The sequence below is a fragment of the Strix uralensis genome, chromosome 3 (genome assembly GCF_047716275.1).
Source record: "Strix uralensis isolate ZFMK-TIS-50842 chromosome 3, bStrUra1, whole genome shotgun sequence".
NCBI lineage: Eukaryota > Metazoa > Chordata > Aves > Strigiformes > Strigidae > Strix > Strix uralensis.
In genome coordinates this window covers 88279963-88303905 of record NC_133974.1, presented here as the reverse complement: position 1 = coordinate 88303905, position 23943 = coordinate 88279963, and the positions used below count along the sequence as shown (strand labels likewise).

General features: G+C 36.4%; 1 long non-coding RNA gene across 1 annotated transcript in view; it reads right to left on the bottom strand.

The window, feature by feature from the left end:
- LOC141941840 (uncharacterized) overlaps nt 1-23353 on the bottom strand; it is a 32959-nt gene extending 9606 nt beyond the window's left edge. Inside the window, exon 1 of the long non-coding RNA XR_012628440.1 lies at nt 23225-23353. This is a non-coding gene — a long non-coding RNA (uncharacterized LOC141941840). The remainder of the gene's footprint in view (nt 1-23224) is intronic.
- Between the last annotated feature and the right edge of the window lie 590 nt (nt 23354-23943).

The window sequence follows — 23943 nt, the reverse complement described above, 5'->3', positions numbered from 1 at the left end:
TACAAAAATTTCACAACCTGTGAGTCTCCTTTTGAGCCATGAGGTCATTATGAGATATGATGCAACAAATTATGTTTGCAGTGTGCATGGGTACATTGGCCCAATTAGCATGTATTTTGAATTTGATCTACTCGGCAAAAATCTATATTTGTAGTAGCTCACGCAGAAGGATCTGGAAGTGCTTATATTGAGATGACATTTACTGTAGTATGGGTATTTACACAGTGGAAATGAACAGAGACTGGCATTACCAATACTAAAGGCAATAGAGCTAGGTGAAATATAGCAGCTATTTTGGAGAGCCATTAAATATTTGCAAGAAAGCAAAGGAGTAGCTACTGCAACATAAATGACTACAAGGTGGATTTAAGCAGGCAGACAGTAAATGATCCAGCCAAGGCAAGTTTTAAATTCTTGCAAAAAAAGGCCACACATGATTGGAGCTTAACTTGCACTTGACTGACAGGGCATAGGGGATATAGTTATAGAGTCATGAGACAGTATTAGATTGTACTGGAAATGTGAGACCATCTCAGGTCATCCTGGTCTTGACCATGCAGAGTATAGGCATGAAGTGCTGATGTAGAATCCTAAGGTAAAAATTGCCTGAAAGAGTCCAATCCCATCGTAAGGATGCAGTCCTGAACAGCTGCTGTCTACTGGTGGGAACTAGGTACAGCAGGGGAACAGGGGAACACCTACGTAGCTATTTCCTAGCATAGTGAGGATTATTAAAACCACTCTTTAGGAGTTCTGTCTCTTTTTCATATCTTTGTAGGACCAGTTTATGGAACAAGCAACTCCCTCAAATTATGGACCATTGACCCTGTTGAAAAGCTTTGCAGAAGTTTATGGATGAAATACTAAACCTAGGAACTGAACTTAGATGTAAGTTGATTGCCATTTATGTTCTGTTATAGAAATTTTCTTACTATTCAGAAAGCTTTTAGTGACCTTATTTGTAGGTTAGTAAAGATAAAGGCCTGTTAATTTAGAGCATTTTTTGGTTGTGAAAACTGTGTATAGATACTGATGAGGTTAGACTGTAATAATAACTAAAATGGTAGTAAGTCTGTTGTAAGTTTGTTGAAAATGATTTGCAAATCCATTTTAATCCCTTAGTTGATATGGTTCAGAACTGCTTACAGTCTGTATGCAATGTGGACCAAATAAAACATAAAAGGCATAACTCAGAGTGCTTTGCTCTGTGTGATATTTCTTAACAAAGTACCTCCCCATGTTCTAGAAATCTAATAAAAGGGACAGGTATTAATTAGGCCTTACAAATACATTCTTTTCTTCTAAGATGTTCTTTATGAGACAATTTTTGCCTGGACCTTCTGACTGCAGTCTACTAAAAGATCAGAGATAAAATCAAACCAGCTCTTCTTGCAGTATCCTTTAAATGTCAAGAAAGGGAAAGATATTTATTTGAGTGTATACCGCTGAGAAGTGAATGGCTCTGTCTTCTCTGCAACATGCCTTTAAGTAGATGAAGACAGCAATTAAAGCCTCCCCTTTATCTTTTCTGGACTTAACAAATCCATTTTTCTCAGCCTCCTTTCACAAGTAATATGCTCCAACTGCCTAATCACCTTAAAGGACCATTATATTGAATGCTACTTTTGCTGAGAGAATTGGGGAAATTGTTTTTTTTTACATTACCTAGTATCACTTGCAAGGGTTTCCTGCCTTTTTCAGAAGATCTTAAGTAAACCAGATGCATTGCCAATTAAACAAGAGAGCAAGATTTCATGAACATAGACTCACGCATTTCTAACTTATGCATAAGCATACTTGTGATTTCTGTGGGAGAAAAGAAATTCAGTTCTTAGCATCTTGCCTATTTATCTTCATAAAATCCATTATGACATATTTCATCTATATCCAAACTGGAACTCATTATAAACCAAGCCACTTTTAGAGCCAGCTAATAGAAAACATCTCAAATCCAGGATTTCTTTTTGCCGTATGTACTTACTGTGACTATCACAATGAAAAAGAGACTTCAAATGATGTAAGTCATGATTCAGAAACCCTCTTCCCCATAGTTTAGACAACAAAAAAATTGAACAGTGGCTGTGTTTTTCTTTGCTAGTGTTGGATTTCCAGTGGAATTGATTAGAAGAACCAATGATGAGGCAGTGACATTACTACAAAGATCTGTAGGTCTCTTCAACTAGATCTTCAACTAGATCAGGTTGTTTGAAGACCCATCCAGCCTGACCTTAAATGTTTCCACATATGGGGAATCTGAAACCTCTCTGGGCAACTTGTTCCAGTGGTTCACCACCCTTATCATAAAAAAATTTCTTCCTTATATCTAGTCTGAATCTACCTTTTTTAATTTAAAACCATTACCCCTTGTCCTATTGCTACAGGCCCTACTAAAAAGTCTGTCCTCATCTTTCTTATAAGCCCCCTCTAAGTATTGGTAGACCACAGTAAGGTCTCCCTGGAAAGATATAGAGCAGTAACCTATGGCGATTAGTACTCTCTGCCCTCACTATTTTCACTAAGAATACCAGCATCATATCTGAACCCTTGAGAATCCGTGAAATGTAGTGTGACAAACTGCTGCTTCTTCACAAGTAGGAAGAGGCTTGAAAGCATTATTTGTGTAAAGATGTGTCACCATTGCCTAATTGCAATACATGCAGGTTGAATTTCTGATAGAATGTCTTACCCTGTGATTTCAGGAGTAAGCAAAGCACAGATACACTAGCACATGTGTCATGAAGTGTCCTTCTTCAATTGGCAGTCTAGTGAATGATGGTGAGACCTTTTTTGACATTACCAGTTTCCCTTCCTCTCACCAGTAACCAGAGAAGACTATTCACTGTAGACAGGAGCATGAGATTTCTTGCTGGGGTTACCCTTCTGGGCTTTTTAGGTTCTTTTATTTTCCCCTCTGTTTTGGATAGGAAGTCAAGGAAGCAAGAAAATAAAAGCATCGGCCAAAGTTTACTGAGGCAAAGAAAACACTGCGACGCTGAGGGCATGGGGAACAGAACAGGAAGATGGTCTTAAAATCCATCTCTTTCAAGCTGTGGAAGGGAAATTTTAATTTGGAATTGTGTCTCACTCTCTGAAGTGATAGATCATCTAAAGCTCTCCATATATAATGGCTTTTGAAAAGTAAAAGACTTTAATTCTTGCTCTCTGTTACCTTACAGGCAAGTATAGAAATCTTTCTGAATATATCCTTGACAGAAGGTCATTTTCAGAACAGTGCTTTTTTCAGGTAGTTGTTCTTCAAGGGCTGAAGAAATTTTCACTTCAGAGATTTGTGGCCTCACAATAACCTCAGGTTGATTCAGGAGCTTTAACAGAGGTTTCTATTTTCTTGACTTAAAGAATAACAGCAAAGAGATTGTGCTTAGAATCAGTTAGTGTTTTAATGTGTCTGATTAACTTCATAAATGTTGATTATTTATTTCTGGTTGCAAAAGCTACAGATGCTTAATACAGCACTTTTTACTTGACATTTTTCTATGGCTTTTGGGATGGCTATTACTAAAAATGAAAGTCACAGAAGACAAAAAAATTGTAGATATGCATCATTCCCACTGACGTCTTTATTTAGATTGTTTTATGTCTGGAGGGCTTTGGTACATTTACACTCTCTTCTCAAGTCATGAAACAGATATTCACCTTTGGATTAAATTCAATTACAACAGTCATCTTTTCTCTGAAAAGCCAGATGAGCTTTTCTAAGATGATAATGACATTATAATGAGAACTACCAGCTTTTGCTAGAGAGCATATTAATACCCACATCCTTGATAGCAACTTAGTAAGTCAAATTGTTGCTAGCTAGAGATCTGATTACATGAAAGAAAATACATTCTAGAAGAAAAATACAAAAAATCCAGAAAGAAAATATTAGCGCTACTTTTTAAATCTTGATGCCTAACTGAAGGCACCAAAATCCATGTCTGAGAGCTGAAATATATTATTCAAATGTCAGAGGTGTGGTCCTGTATGTGAGCAAATATGAATACAAGTGTTTGATTTCCATCTTAATTACATACATTTGAAAATTTTGTCCAACACTTGCAGTCAACTATTCAACCAGTTCTGTAACTGACACTGGATATTCTACAGCACTGCCAATTAAATCACGAAGGTCAGCCAAACTACAGCTTGAAAAGTATCTTCACAATTAATCATGATGATTTACTTAATTCGGTTCTGCCTTACACATTTAGGCACTTTGGGAAGTTAATAGCTTTGCTGATTAGTGTAATAGAAACTGAAAAAATAGGTGTCTTTTATCTTTGATATATCTCTGCTAACACTCACTGTATTGTTCAATGCCTATAGATATTTAAATACCACATGAATAAATAGTCTTTTCTCACATGCACACTATTTGGCTTATGCTGTCTGCAAAGGTTTACTGGTAATCATATTAGAGAAATATACTTCTTTTAGTAGATAATCATATGAGGTCTTGTCAGAGACAATCTTATACAGATGTACTCCTCAAGAAGACAAGATGTTTGCACTCCTCAGAAAATCCATGTTGACAGTGTAGATATGTAGTTTCTCAATTAGGTGACTTCAGGGTGCTTGCTGTTTAGGTACTCCAAAGCAGAGTGATATCAGGAACAAGTTAGATAAAACAAGAGATGTGACTATTACCTCACAACCCACTACAAAAAGCTGACACGCACTTGTATTTAATTACCAGTCAGGTTGCATTTTTCAAGACTACCATCCCTGTTGGTACATTATTCATTTTGTAGCTCCACATGTGCTCAGTTAGGCTTGGATGTCCTTGAAGATTACTAGTACCAAAGCCTCTAGACTTGAAGGGATAAATCAGCTCTTAAAAACATTTCTTGTCTGTGCTGAGTAATGCTTGGTTAATAGGAACAAAAGCAGCCAGAGAACTGAAGAATCATGGTAATGGCTATCAGAAAGGCAGTGTTTGCCAATAAATATAAGCACTTCAACTCAAGTTTAAAGAAATGTCTACCTTCTATTCTTTAAAACAATAATTGATCAAAGTTGGTAATTTGTTGTTAGAAGCATTTTAAGTAGATGTGCTTCCAGGTTGAATTTCCCAGTCAGTGGGACTTCCCTGTCTAAACATACATACAATTTCCTTATTCTTTTTGTATATTTTACCTGGAAAAAGATTTCTTTAAAAGTAAGTGGTTGTGTGGGATAACATATCATTCACATAAAGACAAATGAAATTCTGAATACTATTGAAACAGAACAGTTGATTTTTTACACTCACTTAAGATTTTAGATTTTCTGAGATTTCAGAGGGAATGGTTTAGTAATCTCTCATTGTTAAAAACTTGCATCTTAACTGTAGTCTGAATCTCTCAACTATTTGCTTGTAGATTTTGGCTGTTGTTTTGCCTTTGTCCCTCTTTTAGAGTATTTTAGTTTTTTAAGTTTTATTCCCTCTGTAGAGTCTTATAGACTCTGGTTATATCACCTCTTACTAACAGTTTTATACAAGTTGAATGGACTTCTTTACAGTTGTAGGTCTGAAGCAGATTTCCATTCAGTTTTTCACTGGTGCAAATGAAAAATGTAAGATACAAAACAACAGAAGCCAAGCCCTGTGAAGTTTAAAAATGTCTCAGTAAAGTGAGAGACTGACCTTTCAACATTTTTCACTGTTAACATCCTTTGAAATTTTATCCACAGTTTGGTAACTCCATCTATGGCTTGGATATTACTGTACCCAAATGTGCTTTTGAACACCTACATCTAAGTACAAAGTGGGGTACGGTCCCAGTGTTCACGAGCTTCTTCTCTGCTCCTGATACCCACTGAAAGGAAAGGCAGGCACACAGGCCACATGGGAGTGTCAGCATACTCCAAACAGGTGACAGATATGGATGATCACAGTGCACACCGTGTTTGCTTCCCAAGGGCAAATAGCAGACCCAGCTCTTGTTTTTTTGTTTTCTTGGCAGATGGTTCAAATACCATTAACTGACAACTGTTGGCCACTGCTGTATTTTGAAATTGGAGATGACCTTTTATTTTACTACACAGCAGTGGCTCCACTTTTCAGTCAAGCAGGATCCAATCTGAAGTGAATAAAACTCAGGAACTTTAGTAGACATTGTGATGAACTGAAGCCAATTATGGGCAATCTTGGGTCAAAACCTAAACAGTCATAGACTCTCTAATGGCTACAGGATCAAAGTAATAAGTTTTGCAAGATTTGCAAAATTAGAGTACAAACCTATGAGGATCATATATTATGGACTATATAATGTGTTTACCTAAAAGTGAATGTCCTGAAACAAGTAAGTTTTTGCCCAGTTTCAGTTGTGATATCAACATGATAATTAGTGTCTTCCAAGGATATTAAAGGGTGGATAGGATCTAGCATATCTTTTAAAATTAGTATTTATGTGACTGAAATACTCAATTTATATTCTATATACCTTTTTACATAGGTCTACAGTATGTTTTATCACCAGTTAAAACATTTTATGATTCTCCTGTTTTAGCCACTTTGAAATAAAGCAGAATGACAAAACATGATTTTGATCATTTTCTGTGTTTATCTTCCTTCTTAAAATGTATGCACATGCCATTTAATATCAGCAGATGATATTGTGTCATCAGACTTTAAGCAGAACTTCTGATTGAAATCAATAGGGAGCATACGTAAATGTCGATGACATAATATCACTCAGTGAAACTAGCAAAAAGACTAGCACATCATATGTGAGCATGATTAGTTTTATGTTATTATTGCAGTTGTTAAATGTGCTGTGTCATGAATGTTAACAGTGAAACAGATAATTGGAATTTTATACCTATATTTTGAAAAGCAGTTATGAAATGACTACCTTATGTCATGACTGTAAAACTTATAAAGTGCACTAATTAGATGAAGTCAGGAATGGAGACTCAAGTTTTACACAGTTATCACTGTATTCATGCTTTTTCTAGTTTGTTCCTCAAATAAGGCCTCTCATGAAAATGTGAGTAAGCAATATGTAGTGGTACATATGTATACATGTATATTCACTGGATAATATAGATAAGGCTGAAAGAGTATCAAGATATCATCTCATTGATCTTCCACAGCCTAACATGATTCCTGAATGATTATACAACCATTTTCAAAATGATAGGGATTCCTCAACCAGGCAATTGCTTAGGCTCTCCTATTAAAGGCGCTTTCTAACACCTATTCTGAATATTTCTTGCTGTAATTTAAATCTATTTCTGTAAATCATATTCAGAGTAAACTTGCTTGTTTGTTTATTCCCTTCTTTTTTTTATTTGCTCTTTTTTCTCCCTGTAGACCAGACCAATTTCTTTCCACTATAGCTTGTAGATCATTTTGGGACCCCAGATGATGTTTTCTTCTATGCAGTCTTTTCAGTTATTCTGCATATTCTGTGCATTACACTCCTCAACAGTCAGCCTCATAATCCAGGTGGGGCTTTACCAGTCTTTAGCAGAGTGAAATAAGTGATTTATGAGTGTTATAGACAATAACTGGTAAAAATTGTACATTTTTTTTTTTTTATGGCATCACGTTGTTGACATATGTTCAGTTGCTGAACTACATTATGTCTCACATCCTTTCTCGAGGAATGCTCTTTACATGATTTACCTTCTTCAGAACTTGTGGAATAACATTCAACTAAATAGTGAAGGAGGAAATTAGTGGACGGTGTTACCTCAGTTGCACTATGTATTTTCATTTCTGCATTGATAATGTATTGCAGAATTGCTTTGTTCAAGGTCAGGCTGTCTGTCTCTTTGGATGTCTTCTGAGTATTGGCTTCTCACTTTTATTCCTGTCCTTCTTTGTCCCCTCTTCTAATGCTGGGTGTTTACTTTAAAGAACTTTCTAGCAGTGTAGTTTTGACCTTAATACAACTTTTTATTGTTCAAATTTTACCTCAAAGCCTCAGTCAGAACTTTAATAAAGAAGACTTTAAAATTATAGAAAAGTTATTAAGTTTATTTTAATTGTTTTCCCTAGGCAAAGTTTCTAAATGGATAGATTAGCTACTGGCTGATACAGAAAATGAGGTGTCCTTAAAAGAAAGCAAAGCACTGTCTGTCTCAGGAAAGTGTGTGGATCAGAATAATCTACGGTGGTTTACCTGATACAAACTCATGCAAACTGAAAACAATAATCAGCTACTCCCTGGGTAGATGAATGTGAAACTGCACAGCTTTAGAGTAGCTTTGCATTTTCTACCACTGCAAGTGCTGATAGTCCCTAACCTACAACAGTTTTGGAGCAATAGGCAGTTCTTACTTGCATTTATGATGTGTGTTGGGAAGCAATAGTTTAGCTGGAAAATATCATAGGCAATCTATTGATCTGATCAACTGTAGAAAATAGGCACATCTTTGAATTAAACCCAATTATATCATGCTAGAATGTAGTCAGCTGAGGCAATTATTTTATCTTCTGTTGTTGCATAACTTGGTGTTCCCAACTTGGTAACAAGTAAACACATTTAATTTAGAATTTAAGAAGGAAAATTAATCACTTGCTATTTGACAAAATAATGTAAGTAATATTATAAACACAAACCATCCAAAAATAGATGCTAAATCAAGCTTTCATGAGTCAGAAATATGAGAATACAGATTGCCCAGCCTTGTGCCCAGAGAGTTTGATTTCCAAGCTCCATTCCAGCAATTAATATCATGGCACTGTCACCTTTCTGACCTTGACACTTGTCTGACTTCGCTAATAGTGACACAGTGGATATATCTTAATATTCAGACTTAACAGATAGTAGTAGGTCTTTCTACTTCCTGACTTGCTGATTTTCATCCTTACGATAGGATTTCATAAGTCAGCTTATACCACCTGAAATGGAGGCAGTAAGAATACTGATAACGTTGCATATCACTGTCTCCTGCAGTGACAACACCTGTTTACTTTTCCATCCCTGCTGGCACTGTACTTTCCACTTTTAGATGCTATTAAGTCAGCACTCTATACCAAACTGTTTTGTGAGACTGAACTGGCTCCTTTGCTATATCTGGCAGATCTTCCCTGGTGTAAAGTTTAGACTGAGAGAGTTTTCTAACTGAGCAGACAGTGAGTTGAGAAGTCTTTTTCTTCCCCTACTTAGTATGCTGCATATCTAGTCACAACAAAGTGATGAGCTCTATGTAATTGAAGTGTGCTAGGTGAAGATGATGTTGTAGGCCTGCTGAGAAGATTTTAGGGAACTCAGAATTGGAATAAATTCACTAGGAATGGGTAAACAAGTGCAGAAGGAAAAAAGCTCCAAAAAGCAAAAGTAAATCTTTAAGATTCATACTGAAGATGGTTAATGATTTATTTTCTAACTTATACTCTTCTAAAGTGAAAAGTATATTTGAAAATAGTATGAAATACATTTTAAATTAATATTTTTCCTTAATTGCCCCCTCTTTGAGGACACGTTTGTTTGTACTCATGAGCCCTACGTGAAATTGTTTATAGTACTGTCTACATTGTATGGTTGAGCCACTACGCCTGCAAATATATACGTGCAGTCTAGAAGATGCTCTTTGTTTTGCTTGGGTGTCTAAAGAAAAACAGTTTTGAAATTCCTATTGTACCAGAGTCTACAACAACAAATTCCTTACTGCTGCTGTCACCAAAGCACTGTCACTTCCATGGCAGGTATAAAACACCGTCTGACAGCATCGGAAAGAAGTGGAGGAATTAGTAGATACAGAAATGGAATTTTCTTATCACTGAAACTGATGACTGCACAGGTACATTCATGGTAAAGAGCAAGGAGTTGTCACTTTCAAATTGAATCATGCCACTCTGAACACAACTCATTGTACTCATTGACCTGCAGATTTGTTTGATATTATTCTATCTGCCTCATACAGTTTCTGCTTGAAACTGCACAGGCAAAATCATGCTCCTGGCATCCATCCTAGAAAAGTTATTCTCCGGAATTAGTGTGTCAGAAACCCACTTTCATAATTTGAATAGTACCGTGAATAAAATAAGCTTCAAATATAAAGTTCCATAGAGTTATGAAACATAAGGTGATATTCTGAATAGAAATTCTGTATATCCATGCTTACTTTATTAACTATTATTTACTGTTCTGTTTCATGCTTTTTCAATTAATATGGACTCGACTTCAGTTACAGTCTTTGCAATGAACTCAGAGCTACACTGTAGTTATTGTAGTTATGTAGTTATTGCATAGTTATTTCGTAAGATACTAGGCATCCTTCACTAGGACAAAGAGAGCTTTTGAACCATATGACTGAAAAACAGGGTAACTGATTTGTCCACATACCTTCAATTCACAAAACTTCAGTTCAAATTGGTGAGCGTTTGTGGTGGAACTCAGATGTATGAAAAAATGTATCACTTTTGAGTTACTAAGTTCAAATATTTTTATTACCTTGAATATGAAATTGCTGATATAACAGCATAAATCTGCTGACATTATAGAATAACTTCAAGGGATAAAGACAATTTCAAAAATAAATACATCTAGAATTATGTTAATACATCAGTGAAAATTTTCTATTTATACTGTAGATATTTTCTTCCAGTCATAGGGGTATTGCAAATGTTTTGAAGTGAAATTTTCCTTGAGGTCAGTTCTCTTTGCTTTCTACAGACCATCTTTCTGTTCCCTAAGAATCTACCTTTTTAAAACAGCTCATATTTTTTTACTGGTTTTGGCTCCATGGCAAACATTTCCAGCAGTGACCCTTTCCCAAACACATTACTGAAATCCTGTCTTCTCTGAAGACCTTGGGAAATTTTATCATAGATTTTGATTGGGATAGACTGTTATCTCTTAATATCTATGAAATGGATAATAATGACATGAAATTCAATATTACTAAATACTACATAATTATTAGATTTTGGAATGTAACGATTATACACTGTTGCAATATTAATCTATTTTTAGAAGAATATGGGTATCTCATGGATATTCTTTGGCTAGTTTAACTATCCATTAATTCTTGTATTGACTAATTGAACTGCCTAACAATGCCTGCTCTCAACTATGCCAGAGAAATTTCTGATTTTTTTTAAGTGAAATTTTTCTGCAATTTTCATATACATGTGCAATATTGTTTGTGCTAAGCTGCTGTTGTAAATGGGTAGACTGAGATGATTTTGAAAGTATGCTTTCTTTCAAACCTGCATTTACCAACATCTTGTCACGATAACATCTGTCTAAATATTTTCAGAAACATGATTACAAATAGTTGTTATGTTACCTTTTTCCCTTTGCAAATGGCTGCAAGTGTGAGAAGTAATAGCTGAAGTCTACGGTGAGTTTTCATATTTTTCACAGAGTAGTAAGCTTCTCATAGGAAAACAACTGACTGAAATGCTTACTCTTTCCCCAACCTTTTCTTTACAGTATGTGGTATTTCTTCTGTAAATACCAACTTGAATGAAATATATCCTGCCATTTGGAGAATGCACTGGAGTGGGAATAACAATCATGATATGTTTACTATGATAAATGAGCTGCTTGAAATAAGTGTTAGGTTTTACATTATCATATTGACTCTGGTTCAATTTCCTATCCTCAGAAAGCTAAAAGTCATTGAAAGGCTGTTTAGTTTTTAAATTAAGTGGATTAGTGACAATCTCGTTAATATTTAGGTGTGCAAGTTTTCACTTGCCAAAGAGATAATCTACAGATTCTAGTGCATGGCATTTAAATTTGCCAGGCTATATAGATTAAGGCTGGTAGTCTTGGTCCTTACAGTTGGTTAAGTTAGATGGAGCAATACAACTTTAGAGGGCCTAGAATTAATTGATACTGAGAACAGGAAAGCCAAAGAATATAATCTGTTTCTCTTATGACCAAAACCTTTCTTGGGACATAAAGCATTTATATGACTGAATTCATTACAGTGAAAAGTGCGTTCATCACATAGAATGAAAAGGAATTTTTTTTTTCTACTTTTCAGGAATCTTTTTAGATGGTATACTTGTTTCTGCTTTTCCCACCTTTCCTCTCTAGGCTAATTATGGGGTTTGTTTGAGTGCTTTCGTGTTGTCTAGAGAGGAATCTTATTCCTCCTGTACAAAATGTTATGCTTTTTAAGTTTAAAGCATGTTTTAAATATTAAAAATCTGAAATACTTTAAGGTTGAAAGCTAGCTCTATGTCATTGAACTATTTAAAAGGTGATGATCTGTGATTTACTTCTAGTCTTACACTGTTGCAAACATGTCATGTGTTCTTCTAATATGAAGTAAAAATTACTTACCAAGAAGTTCCTACCTACTTGCTGTTTGTGTTTTAAGTAAATATTTCTCCTTAAAATATACTTCTTTTTAAGGTTGATCTAGTGTTTTTGAAAGTCATTGATCAATAATACAAACAATGAAAGCTCCTCTGAGCATTTCTGTGACTATCTTCGAGGGGTTGTTTTCTGTTGTTGTAATGTATTGTTGGGTTAGTAAGAGAGGACTGTAATCTACAGAAAGGGTAAATCTTGGGTAAGAGTAACCCATTTTTCATCCTGCTCAAACTACATCTCTTTTATTCTTGATCTCAGGAAAAGTAATCTGTGGAAAAATTAGATGCAAAAAAAAGGGTTAGATAAATTGTTTAATGCAGCTGCTATGGAGAATTCACACTGGAGAATCATAGTGACTGAAATTAATCCTTTTACACTGTTTTCTGTGGTGCAAAGTATAAGTCGAAGCCATTTGGCTATTCTTTATTCAGCACTGCATTAAATCAAGGAATAAATAATTAATGTGTTTTTCTCTTTAGCATGAAACATGGTGATTACAAAAAGAAAAAGAACTCCAAGATGTAGAAAGATGATTTTGAATGCTAATGAACGTTGCAGAAAAGATTTTCAGAAATAGGAGCTGTGGCACAGTAGATACAAGGAGCTTTGCAGGAAAATGTAAGGTTCTCAGTGAAATGATCTTAAATGGGACACAGGCAAAAGTGGCACAGTAACACTATACAATGCTGTGTTTCTGTTTCTAGAGTTCCTAGAGAGAAGGGCACAGATGAACCAGAGAAAATGGACCATAGAACTCAGCTAGTTTTGAGAAACTAATAGGACCAGATTTGATTGCCACAACAGTCTGTGACAACTGTAGTGTAACAGACTAACACAAAATTTTGCTTAGTCACAGAACAGGATATTAAAAAAATTTTCTGTGTGACAGAAGTTGGTTATGTGATTTTGCTCATGTTAAATGATGCTGCACTACAAGAAATGTATAAGACAAATAGTTTAAACATCTTTAGGCCATATATATACAAGTATATAATGATATATGTATGTATGCTACCTGTATACATCTATCTCTGTTCTCATGGTTGTCTATAGCATTTCTTCAGTGAGCCAATTCTATAGCAAATGCTATGGTTTAACAGGCAAACATTGATTAAATTCAAGTCTATTGATACTATTGCTCATCCATGTTACTTTTTATTAAAATCTTGGTTGGACAAATTATGTACATTCAGGTCATTAAGTCATAATTCAGTGCTAGAACATTCTTAAATTAGTATGATTATTAAAGGATATAAATATCCTTTAAATGAGAGTATTATGCTGTCAAAGAGAGTGTTTTGAATGGTGTTTATTTTCAGAGTAAAACTACATTTCTGATTTCCTCAGTAGGGTGGCATCAGTGCACTCATTGAATATCACATGGACTATATTTGTTTTCTTTTTAAATATATGGTGAATGTAAGTATTTGTAAGTGTAATGCAAAGGAACAATGCTATTAGAAATGTTTTGCATGGTTCTATTAAACAGTGATTGCATTACAGCAAACACAAAATCTTGTGTTTCAAGTTGTTTACCTATTCACTCTTTCTTCTTAATGGCTGATCAAGTCTTCATTCTTCAGGTTTTTTAGACTTGTCCAATAGCCTTCACATCTTTGAAGCAGAGCATTTGAAGCTGAGCACTGTTGAAGTGATAGGCTGAATCAATATTTTATCAGTTTGGTAAATGTTTTTATGTATAAGTACATGTCAGAGAATATCTTTCTTTTCTAGAACATCAAGCTTTATTCATTGTCGTGTTTGCACAAAAGTATTTTTTTTCCCCAACTATTTTTAGATAAACTGAGCTTCTGATTTTGATGTGGTAAAGAATAAATTGGGTCTTATTTGTGAAGCAATTTGTCTCTGACCCAGTTTTCAAAGTAAATTCAATTAATTTTTCATGCTGAAATGACAGAGTTTGTGATTACATAGCTCTATGCATTTGCAGTACCTTTTGACCTTGCTTTTCATTAATGCGGACATTTCACCTATACTTAGTATGACATTCAGCTACTATGAAGTTATTCTAAATACTATTAAGAGACTTTCTTGGAAGGGACTTTTGGAGGGCATCGTAAACATCGTGCTCACAGAGCAGCTAACTGCTCAGTCAGAGCACCTCAGGGCCTTGTGCACAGGAGTTCTGAGTCCATTGACAGAGATTCCACAACCTTTCTGGGCAGCCAGGTCCAGTGTTTAAGCACACCTTTTGGGGAATTTTTTTCCTTCTATTTAGAATTTCCCTTTCTGCAACTTGTGAGTGTTGCCTCTACTCCTTTCACTGTGCACTTCCAAGAAGATTCTGGCTTTTTCCATACATTTTCTCCATAGCCATCCACTTGGTAACTGAAAACTACAATTAGATTCCCCTCTTAACCTTCTCTTCTTCAGACTGAACAGATACAACTCCCTTCGCTCTTCCCATACATCATATTGTCACATGCTTAAGCCCCTTAGCCACCATGGTAACAATCCACTGGATTCCTTCTAGTTTGTCAGTGTCTTTCTGGGTTGCTGAGGACCTCAAAGTAGACACAGTACACTCAAAAGGGTATAATATCCACTTACTGAATAGTATATCTTCCAAAAGCGCAGTTTACTGGGAGAAAGACCTCTTACAACTGTCCTATAAACATGAAAATATTTCTAGGTCTTCTTTTATTCTGTTAATTTCTACCAGAAATATCCTTTGTCTCTGCAGGATTATGAATTATATTAATCATTTGTCATTGCTTTTGCATTTTGATTCCCTTTATGACATAAAGACATGGTGTCTTTCCTTATTTTGATTCATTAGCAATACTGAAAGGTCCCGTGGAGCCAAGGTTTGCGAGCTAAAGCAGTATCAAACTGTACTGTGACAGTAGTCGGTATTTCAAACACTGACTTGCTGATAAGCCACTCTGCATTTCTACCTGGCTAATCAGGTTTCTTAGCAAGTGAAGCTCTGTAGCTAGCACAATGTGTGTTATTGCTATACTAATTTCACTTTAAATTTGATTTTTATCCAATACCGAAACAAACTTTTGTGCCTCTTATTTCTTCCTAATAGAAGCTGCTATAGCAAAACTTAGCCTAGTAAAGAGACCTCATTTCACCTTGCCTCAATCCCAATGCTGCAATTAACAGTACAGAAATGTGTAAGGCATAGGCAATGAAATAAAAACGTGTTTATTCATCAACAAAAGTAGTCATAGGCCTTCTGTATTCAGGGTCCATCTTCTAAACATGAGGCAATTAATATCAAGAAGGCGATAATCCTTCTGTTTATCTGCTTTTAAATTCCTTCTACTATTTTGTTCATCTGCTATGGATGCTTCTGGATAGCCAGAGGACACTTGGGAGCATTCTCCCTTTTGTGGGTAGAAAAAGGGCACCACTTTCACACATTGCTGCCTTTTTTTCAGGGGGTGTGAAGATCTATAGGTAGCAAGACAAAGTGACAGTCTAGTTTCTTTCTCCAAACCTGTGGGTGGAGCCAGTGTGTGTTATTGCAGAGACTGGTATTGTCAAGCATTGCCCTGGCCAATCTGAGTTCCCAGAGTCCACATAACTGAAGACACTTCTCAAAGAAACTTCACAAGTTTAGTTCTTATAGTGGCTGTTCCACTGGAAGGCTGCAGCCAACACTAGAAGATGGATTCCCAGCAGGATGGATCTTATCTGCTGAGAAGTGGAGCTTCAGATCTTTTCAGCTGGAATTAAGTAACAGTCTGAGAGAATTTGAAGAAAGGTTCAAGTTAGTCTCAATTTCTATTTCATCCATCATTTGTTTCTATACATGAAAGAAGGGGTACAGGGGATTTTTTGAACTTGCTTTGTGCCATTGCAAGGACATTCTTCTCAGAAGTGGAGTTGATATGGGAATATTCAATCAGCATATTTGCATAGTTTGCTAGGTTGATATTGCACTGTATGAAATGATGTTTGCCTGTCTAGTTTCTAGAGGATAGGTTATCCCCCAACTCTAGCATTAACTGGCAAGCTTGTTGGCAGCCTCAGAAAAGGACCAAATAGCACTCAGGTATGGAGCTTAAAATGCCATCTCCTTCCCGCACTGAGCCCTCAAGCGTGGGACTTACAGGAGAAATGTGGCTGCTGTGTTTTCTCTCTTCTATGGATAAACACAGCTTCAGCTCAAACCTGGTAGTTTTTGAAACCAGGGATTCTCTGGAAATAGCATGATTAAAGAAGCAGGATATTGATAGTCAGCTGCTAGCTTCCTGCTGAGAAGTGAAAAGGGCCTTTTGGAAAAATAAGACATGACATTAGCTCAGGAAGTCTCTAAAATCTTTACAATGAAGAAAGAGAAAAACGGGAGGCAAACACTGAAAAGCATAAAGATAGTCCCCAGCCTACACATGTAATTAAAGATAAATTTGGCTTTTTTTGTATTTTTCATTTTGCTATCATTCATGTTTCCATAAACAAATAGCATATGTGAAAAATTTTCAGATTATGGATGGTCTGTGAACTATGTGGTTTAGATAATCACTGCCTCTTTTTTCTTTTTTGTAATATCTAATAGGTCTGCTAAGTTCTTACTAGCTACATAGATTTTTTTAATCAATAGTTAATTAGTAATGTTGATAATAAACAATGATAGCTAATTTTGGTAAACTCCTCAGGCTGCAGTGGATATTTTCAGTAGATTTAAAAAATTTCATTGATTGCTGCTGCTTTTTTTTTTTTTTTTTTAATCCCCTAAATCTCTTATAGTCTGTATTTTAAATTACATCATCTGGAGTGAAACACACATCATTATTACTCTTGCCCAGACATTGTCTTGAGAGTTGTTGTGACTATTCCCTTCAATACAATAGATAGTGAGAATGAATTCTTCACTCCCTAAACCATGCTCATACCACGGGAGACAGGAGATAACATCACATTTCTGTGTCAGAGGAAAAAACACAATTCTACAACCCCCAGCCTGTACAAGTCTTTTTTACTATGCATCTGACAGCATTGAACATGTGTATTGACTTACTGTTCTCTTGTTGTTCTATCCTTGGGTCTTTCCTGATGAGGCACTGAAAAAATTATGTGTGGTTATATTGTGGACAAAATGTCTGGGGGATTAGCTACCAACTGCCCAGTTATGATAAAACCAGAAACTGCCTTGAACCTGACTTCTGTTTGTCCTAAAAAACATTTCTTATCACATTAAACTGAAATGGGATTAAACCGGTCTAAATGTGGAGTTCACAAACATACCTCAGATAAAAAGTAGGCAGTTATCAAAACTTCCAGATCTGTTTGGAAGTACTGGGTCAGCTCAATTTTATTTTGTGGGAGAAGAGATTGCTATGCTCTTTTTCCTTGAACGCAGATACCAAGAGTCGTATTTCTATTCCCTGCTGAATCGAATTAAGCAGAAACAAAGAAAATGTGCTCTACTTCATCAAACCTCTTTATCTGAGCTTTCTCTTCAAAACTTATCACTGTCATGTCCTCTGACAGCATACCTCACACTAGCAGCATTTTATCAGATTTTTTACTATCTTTTAAAGGAAAGCTGGAATCACTTAAAGGGCCATTGCCAATTTAAAAACAATGTATTTTCTCAATTTTTAAAATTACTCTTAGTTCCAAACAATGGCTAATAGTGTTGAAAAGGAGATAACCAAAAGAAAGAATCAGTCATTCATATGCAGTATATTTGCCTTTATGTCTGACAGATTCTTTGCCTCTTCCAGGTGTTACTGGGGGCCACACAACAACAAAGGAATGATACACTCTTTAAAGTAAAGATAGGGAAGTATGCCTTTTTTAGAAAAGTAAGTACAGGATGCATGCAAATGTTTTCAAGGCAAACCAAGAAAGAAGAGATTGTAGGCAGGGGTACAAATGGTGAGGCAAAGAAATAAACAGAGATACTGGCAGTAAATGGGTAGGGATTGAGGAGTTTATTCTAGGAGGAAAGGGTAAAGATTAGAAGAGAAAAAGAGTGAGGCCATGAAATTGGTCCATCTCCTGCATTTGTAGTGGGAACTGTGGGGGATGGAATTTTGTCCTTATATGAGTATTTGAACCTCTCCGATGACCATGTGGAACTTGGGATCTGGGGATGTGTGACCTTTAGGATAGTCTGAGCCCTTCACTCTGCAGGGTACCCATTGCAGATTTACCTTCACCATAACAAGGAGACTGGGCAGGCAAAAGTAGTACTCAGCCCCATCTCTAGCTACACAAACACCGTCAAGCTCTAATGCCACTCACACCACAGTTTTCATGTGTTTTGTTTTACGTCATGAAAGAGTAAAGATCCTTGATGATGCTGTACTTTGTTGCTTGTAACTCTAGTTGGCTGATGTTTCTAGTGTGAATCATCATGATTATGAATTCTGAATTACTACTTTCTGTGAATATGGCATAATCTTCCTTTTGAGTACATGCCAGAACATAGCTAAAATACAAAACAAAGAATATAAGAAGGCAGAATTTCAAGGAAAGGATACTGAAGTCACCTGAATTTGTTTTCCCTGTTACCCAGCTTCATTGTATATTACCATTTTAGTGGTCCTGGTTTTCTCACATGAGTCTAGTTGTTCTCAGCTTTGAAGGACAAAAGAGTAATTAATTTAGTCAAATCTAAAGATCTGTTGAGAAGAAAAGGTAGGTAAATTGTCAGTATGATAAAAGATGAAATTAATTTCTGACAAATCCATAGTAATGCAGGTTAGATGCTATTTGTAGGCATTGCTGAGTTTTAAATGATGATATACTGAAGTATAGACATAAGAATTACTGTTTCCAAATGAAGGCAAGCCTCTAGTGGCATGCAGCAGCACTTACTGAGGGAAAGATAAGTATTAAGAATGAAACAGAAATAATCCTGAAATTAAATACTTAGTAATTGTGCTTAATAAATTGCATGTGCTATCATAAGGAATATTATATGAAGTTTTCATAAATAGGCAAAATGTAATAGAAGTTTTATTTTTGTACTAGGAGATGAAAAATTGGAGCTGTTTAGTCTGGAGAAATGATTAATAAAGGAAATACATTGTAAGAATTTAAAATAATGGACATTGTAGAACAGTGTTTTGTAGAAGAGAAATGAAAGTTTTCTTCATTTTAATAAAACAGAAATAATGAAGATTAAACTTACAGCAAAAAATAAGATTCATGATGAAAAATGCATGAAACTGCAGACAAGGAAGTGAGTAAATGGATATGGAAAGGAGCTGTGGCTTGGATTCCTTGAATTCAAGCTACTGTCAGTTGGACATCACAGAATGATGTTTTGGCACTAGTATTTCATGTTATGCTTGGTAATTTCATGAAGGAGGCTGAGACCTAGCTAGTTTCCAACATCATAGATAAAGTTAGTGAGGAACAGGTGTCCTCGACTGGGCTGACGCAAACTCTGAGGCAGTCGCTGTGAATCCTGACGCATGGATAGTCAGTCCTGCAACAGTCAATTGTGAGTCAAGTTTGCTGATTGTCTAGAAGTGGATAGAAAGAGAGGCAGATCATCAAAGGGCAAAGCAACTAGAACAAGCAGCCACAAATTTTTGGGCAAAATACTGTGAGTGTCATTTTCCTTTCATCTCTATGTAAGAAAGAGACAATTCAGTGGTGCATGAACATGCCTAGTTTTTTATAATACCTTTGGTCTATACAGCAGCATCAAGAAGAGAATTCTTTCTGCTGTCCTTCACGAGTGCTCAGAGATTACTCCATAACAGTAAAATATCCATGAATTTCCCCCTCCCTGTCTATTTCTGAGTAGTTCTCAGAGAGAATACAATTTCTTTGAATGTGTTGTCATTTGCCAAGGAAGGAAGTAAAAATGTATTATTATACTAATATTAAGTACCTGTCCCAGACTTTGCCCTTTCCCATGTCACAGCCCACCTTATGCCTTTCTTCATTTTTCAATTTGTTGTGCTTCTTTGCTCACTGAGAGCTGCCCCCACAGTCTCTTCTGCTTTTAATCTTTTCTATCCTTCCCTTTGTACTATGGTCACTTCACCTCAGTTGTACATCTACAAATCAAAGCGGTTTGGTATGCCAACAAAGCAAAGACATAACTGTATTCATTCATGCACATGGCATTGTGAAAGCCACAGAGAACTCTTGTTACTCTCTCTCCTCCTACCAGCACAGTCCTTAGGACTGCAGATGATTGCAATTGATATAAAGAGATTCAGTTCACACTTAATATCACTCCATGACCTTTCAAGAGCATCACACACATTGCCTAACTGAACCTTACCGCCCTGCCAAAGCAGTTTGTTTTGACTGTTCCTGTTTTTTAGAGGAACAAAATGGACCTGCTTCCATTCACAGTACATCAGTAGCACAGATCAACTCAGAACCAAGATGTTTCGGCAATAGCTGACTATAACCACCAGGTTATATTCTCTCCTATATGCAAACCTAGACTGCAAACAGAGCCTCAGCTGAAACCACACTCCCTCAGACTAAGTACAGATACTGCAGTACAGAACAGACTCCCTCTCTTTCCACGTATTCACTACACTTTGCAAACATTAACTAATTAGTTAATCTGAGGTCCCACTTAAAACCAAGATCCTTTTTTTAGAATCTGATTTAAAGCTAATTAATTAAGATGAGTTTCTGCCTTATTAAGATCATCATAATAAGAACGTTATTTTGATTAGTCTGACACTGCCCTCTCTCTCTCTCTCTCTCATTTTTTAACTCTGAATTCAGTATCATACTTGATGGAAGAGTAAAAATTGCTTGTTGACAATTTCACAGGGAATAAGAGCAGCAGACATCAAGTTTGCACTCATCAAACCAGTACAGCAATTGGGTTTCCCCATATACTGTGATACCCAGGGTACTTTTTCTTGATAGTATTAATAAAGGCCCACTTCTCCCCTCATTTACATCCAACATTGCATCCAATTCAAGTGGGCTTTCATAATCCTCTGGAACATTCTTTCTAAGTAGCCAAAGCTTCTCTATATTTCTAGTCTCAAAAGCACAAAATTCCCTCACAATATTTGAAGGAAAACCCACAGAAGGTATATCAATCCTCACTTCTGGTGAGGAGAGAAAACAATGGAGGGACCTGCTTACATATGTATGAGGCATTATGTTCTCAGAAAGCTTAAACCCTAGATGCTGCTGCAAACTGAGCCCACTAAATGCTTGTCTTCTTTTTTTTTTTCCACCTAAATTCACTCCCCACCAGGTTATTACCTTCCTGTACTACTGGTATGATAAGGTAGTCACTCTGTGACCTGCCTTAGAATGAAGGATTAAAAAAGCAAGTAAACAAGTAATGATCTAGAAAAACATGAGTCAGCAATATAGAGTGCTTAATGCAGACTTTCAATGTAATCTTATAGATTACGAAGGAAGGAAAAATTCTTTTTTGCGGTACATTTCCACTAGTCTGCATGGGCTGCATACATACACTTTCAAATGGACAATTTTTCAGTAAACTTTATCACTGTCCAGTGTCAATAAAATAATGAGGTTGCTCCTTTTTTTAAATTGGCCTCGTGACAACGGGGTGAGTTTTCCAAGTCATATGCTGCATGGGACTCCTCTGCGGCCTCTTGGACGGTAGTAATAAATGAGTGCCCACGAGCAATTCTTTCCTTAAGCATAGCTTTTCACTTTACAAAGTCCCAGGCTTACCATTACAGTATCTTTAACATCAGCCAAGGATCATTTATAGATCAAGAGTTTGGCTGTCTCATCTTTTCCCTTGGTTTAACTTCCTTTTTTTGTTTTTTGTTTTTCTTCTCTGATGGGAGAGATCAGGAGGTAGGGTTCTCTTCCCTTTGCCACTGTTCTATAGGAACAGGCTGTTCCCCTCTTTCTTTGCCTTTCTCAATATGTCTTTATTTCTTTACATTTTGTTTATCACCTTTTTAATGTGCAATAAACTTTACCTATCACATATCCAGCAGAACGTTCAATGTACATGCAGCTTCTTAGATTCATAACTTCCACCTAACTGGAAACTTCAAATAGACTTCATGCAAGGCATATTAATGCAGATGTTAGAGGAGCTCTGTTACCAGTGGCAAAGCATTCACAAAACAACTGTTACATCTTTGACCTCAAGAAACATTTTCAAAATATCATTAGAAGGAAAACCTAAGAATTGAAGTTGATATTTTTTAGACACAAAAAATCATATACTTAGATCAAGGTTTTAGAATTTCCCTTGTGCCAAACATCTCTCATACCTCATTGCTCTGTAGGTGATAATTACTTCTTTTTCTGTATTTTCACAGGAGCTATTGAACTTTTCTTCTCCCTGCTTTGCTAACATATCACCCTAGCTTACTCCTACCTCTTTTTTTTCAGACTGATGAATGTAATTAAATTAAACTCAGGGCAATTTTTCACAAGCTATTTGAAGTTTGTTGTTTCTGTTTTCTGACCTGAAAAAAAAAAAGTCTGTGCAAAAATGCTTGTCTGTTTTTTCCATCTGTATCAGCTGGTCTAAAAAAATGCAGTTCTCCATTCAAACTATGACTGCCATATGTTCTCTCCTCATGGAGAGACCTTCACTGATTTTGGTAAAAATGAGATTACTTTTTTTGCCCTAATCTAGTTATGACCATATAAACCAGGACTATTCATTTGGAGGCCAGCAAGACAGTTCCATCTGGTCTCTCTTCTTCCAGTAGTACTTGTATATAACCTCTAAAGATTTATTTGCCATCTGGCCAATGAATAAACTATTACAATACAATCTGGCATCCCGTTTATGATAAATTGGGTAGTCCTACAATATTCTGTTGTTTTGCTGATTAAGGATACCAGTTAAACTTGGACACCAGAGTGAAAAGAGTAGGTGTATTTCACTGGTGATAACCAAATAATGTAACAGAGTAAAACATGCAGTAAGAAAAAGCAGAGTAATGCACCTAAAGCAACAAACAGGAAAATACAGGGTAATGCATCAAATCGTTACTACCTGAGAGAAAGAATAGTGATTAAGAAAGATACATCACCCCTTGCATACGTTACCATCATCCAGATCCACAGTCGCTGGGGAGCCCTGGTTACAGCGAGGATTTGGAGAGCCTGTCCCGGCAAGTGGGAAATCCTACGCGGTGCGTCCACCCGTAGGTGAGGCTTCCAAAGTCGCTGTGAGCGGGTCCAGCCTTACATACCCAAAAATCAGCAAGCCAGAATAGCTGGCACCTTTGTTTTGAGTGGAAAATTTCTGGTTTCATTCTCCTGTTGGATTCCACCCAAAGCCTGGCCAGGGCTCATGGGGGGAAACCAAGGGAGTTTCTAACAAGGCCAAATACTTGAGTTCTCAGCCTTGAACAAGGCTAAGCAAGGGAAGTTGGATACATTCTCTCAGCATTTCGTCCTCACTACTGATTATATTCTAAGCTGCATCTTTCACTAGTGAGCTTACATACTTTGTTAATGATTACATACTAAGTTAGCAGCTTTGGCACGGGGCCTGTTGTTCAGGCTTCAGTATTTCAATGCTTTAGCACTTTTTACATCAGCATAAGTGGGTTGTTATAACTTAGTACAATACCTACTAGCACAATGGTTATCAGTTATAAAATATACAGGATTCATCTATAGGTCAACTCTGGCTTGGGCCTGTTGTCCAAGCCTTAGCACTTTATCTGTGAATCTTAGAGTAGGACCATGACCTAACAACAACAGGGGGGAGGAATCTTGTGGGCACTGGGATGAAGCAGTGGCA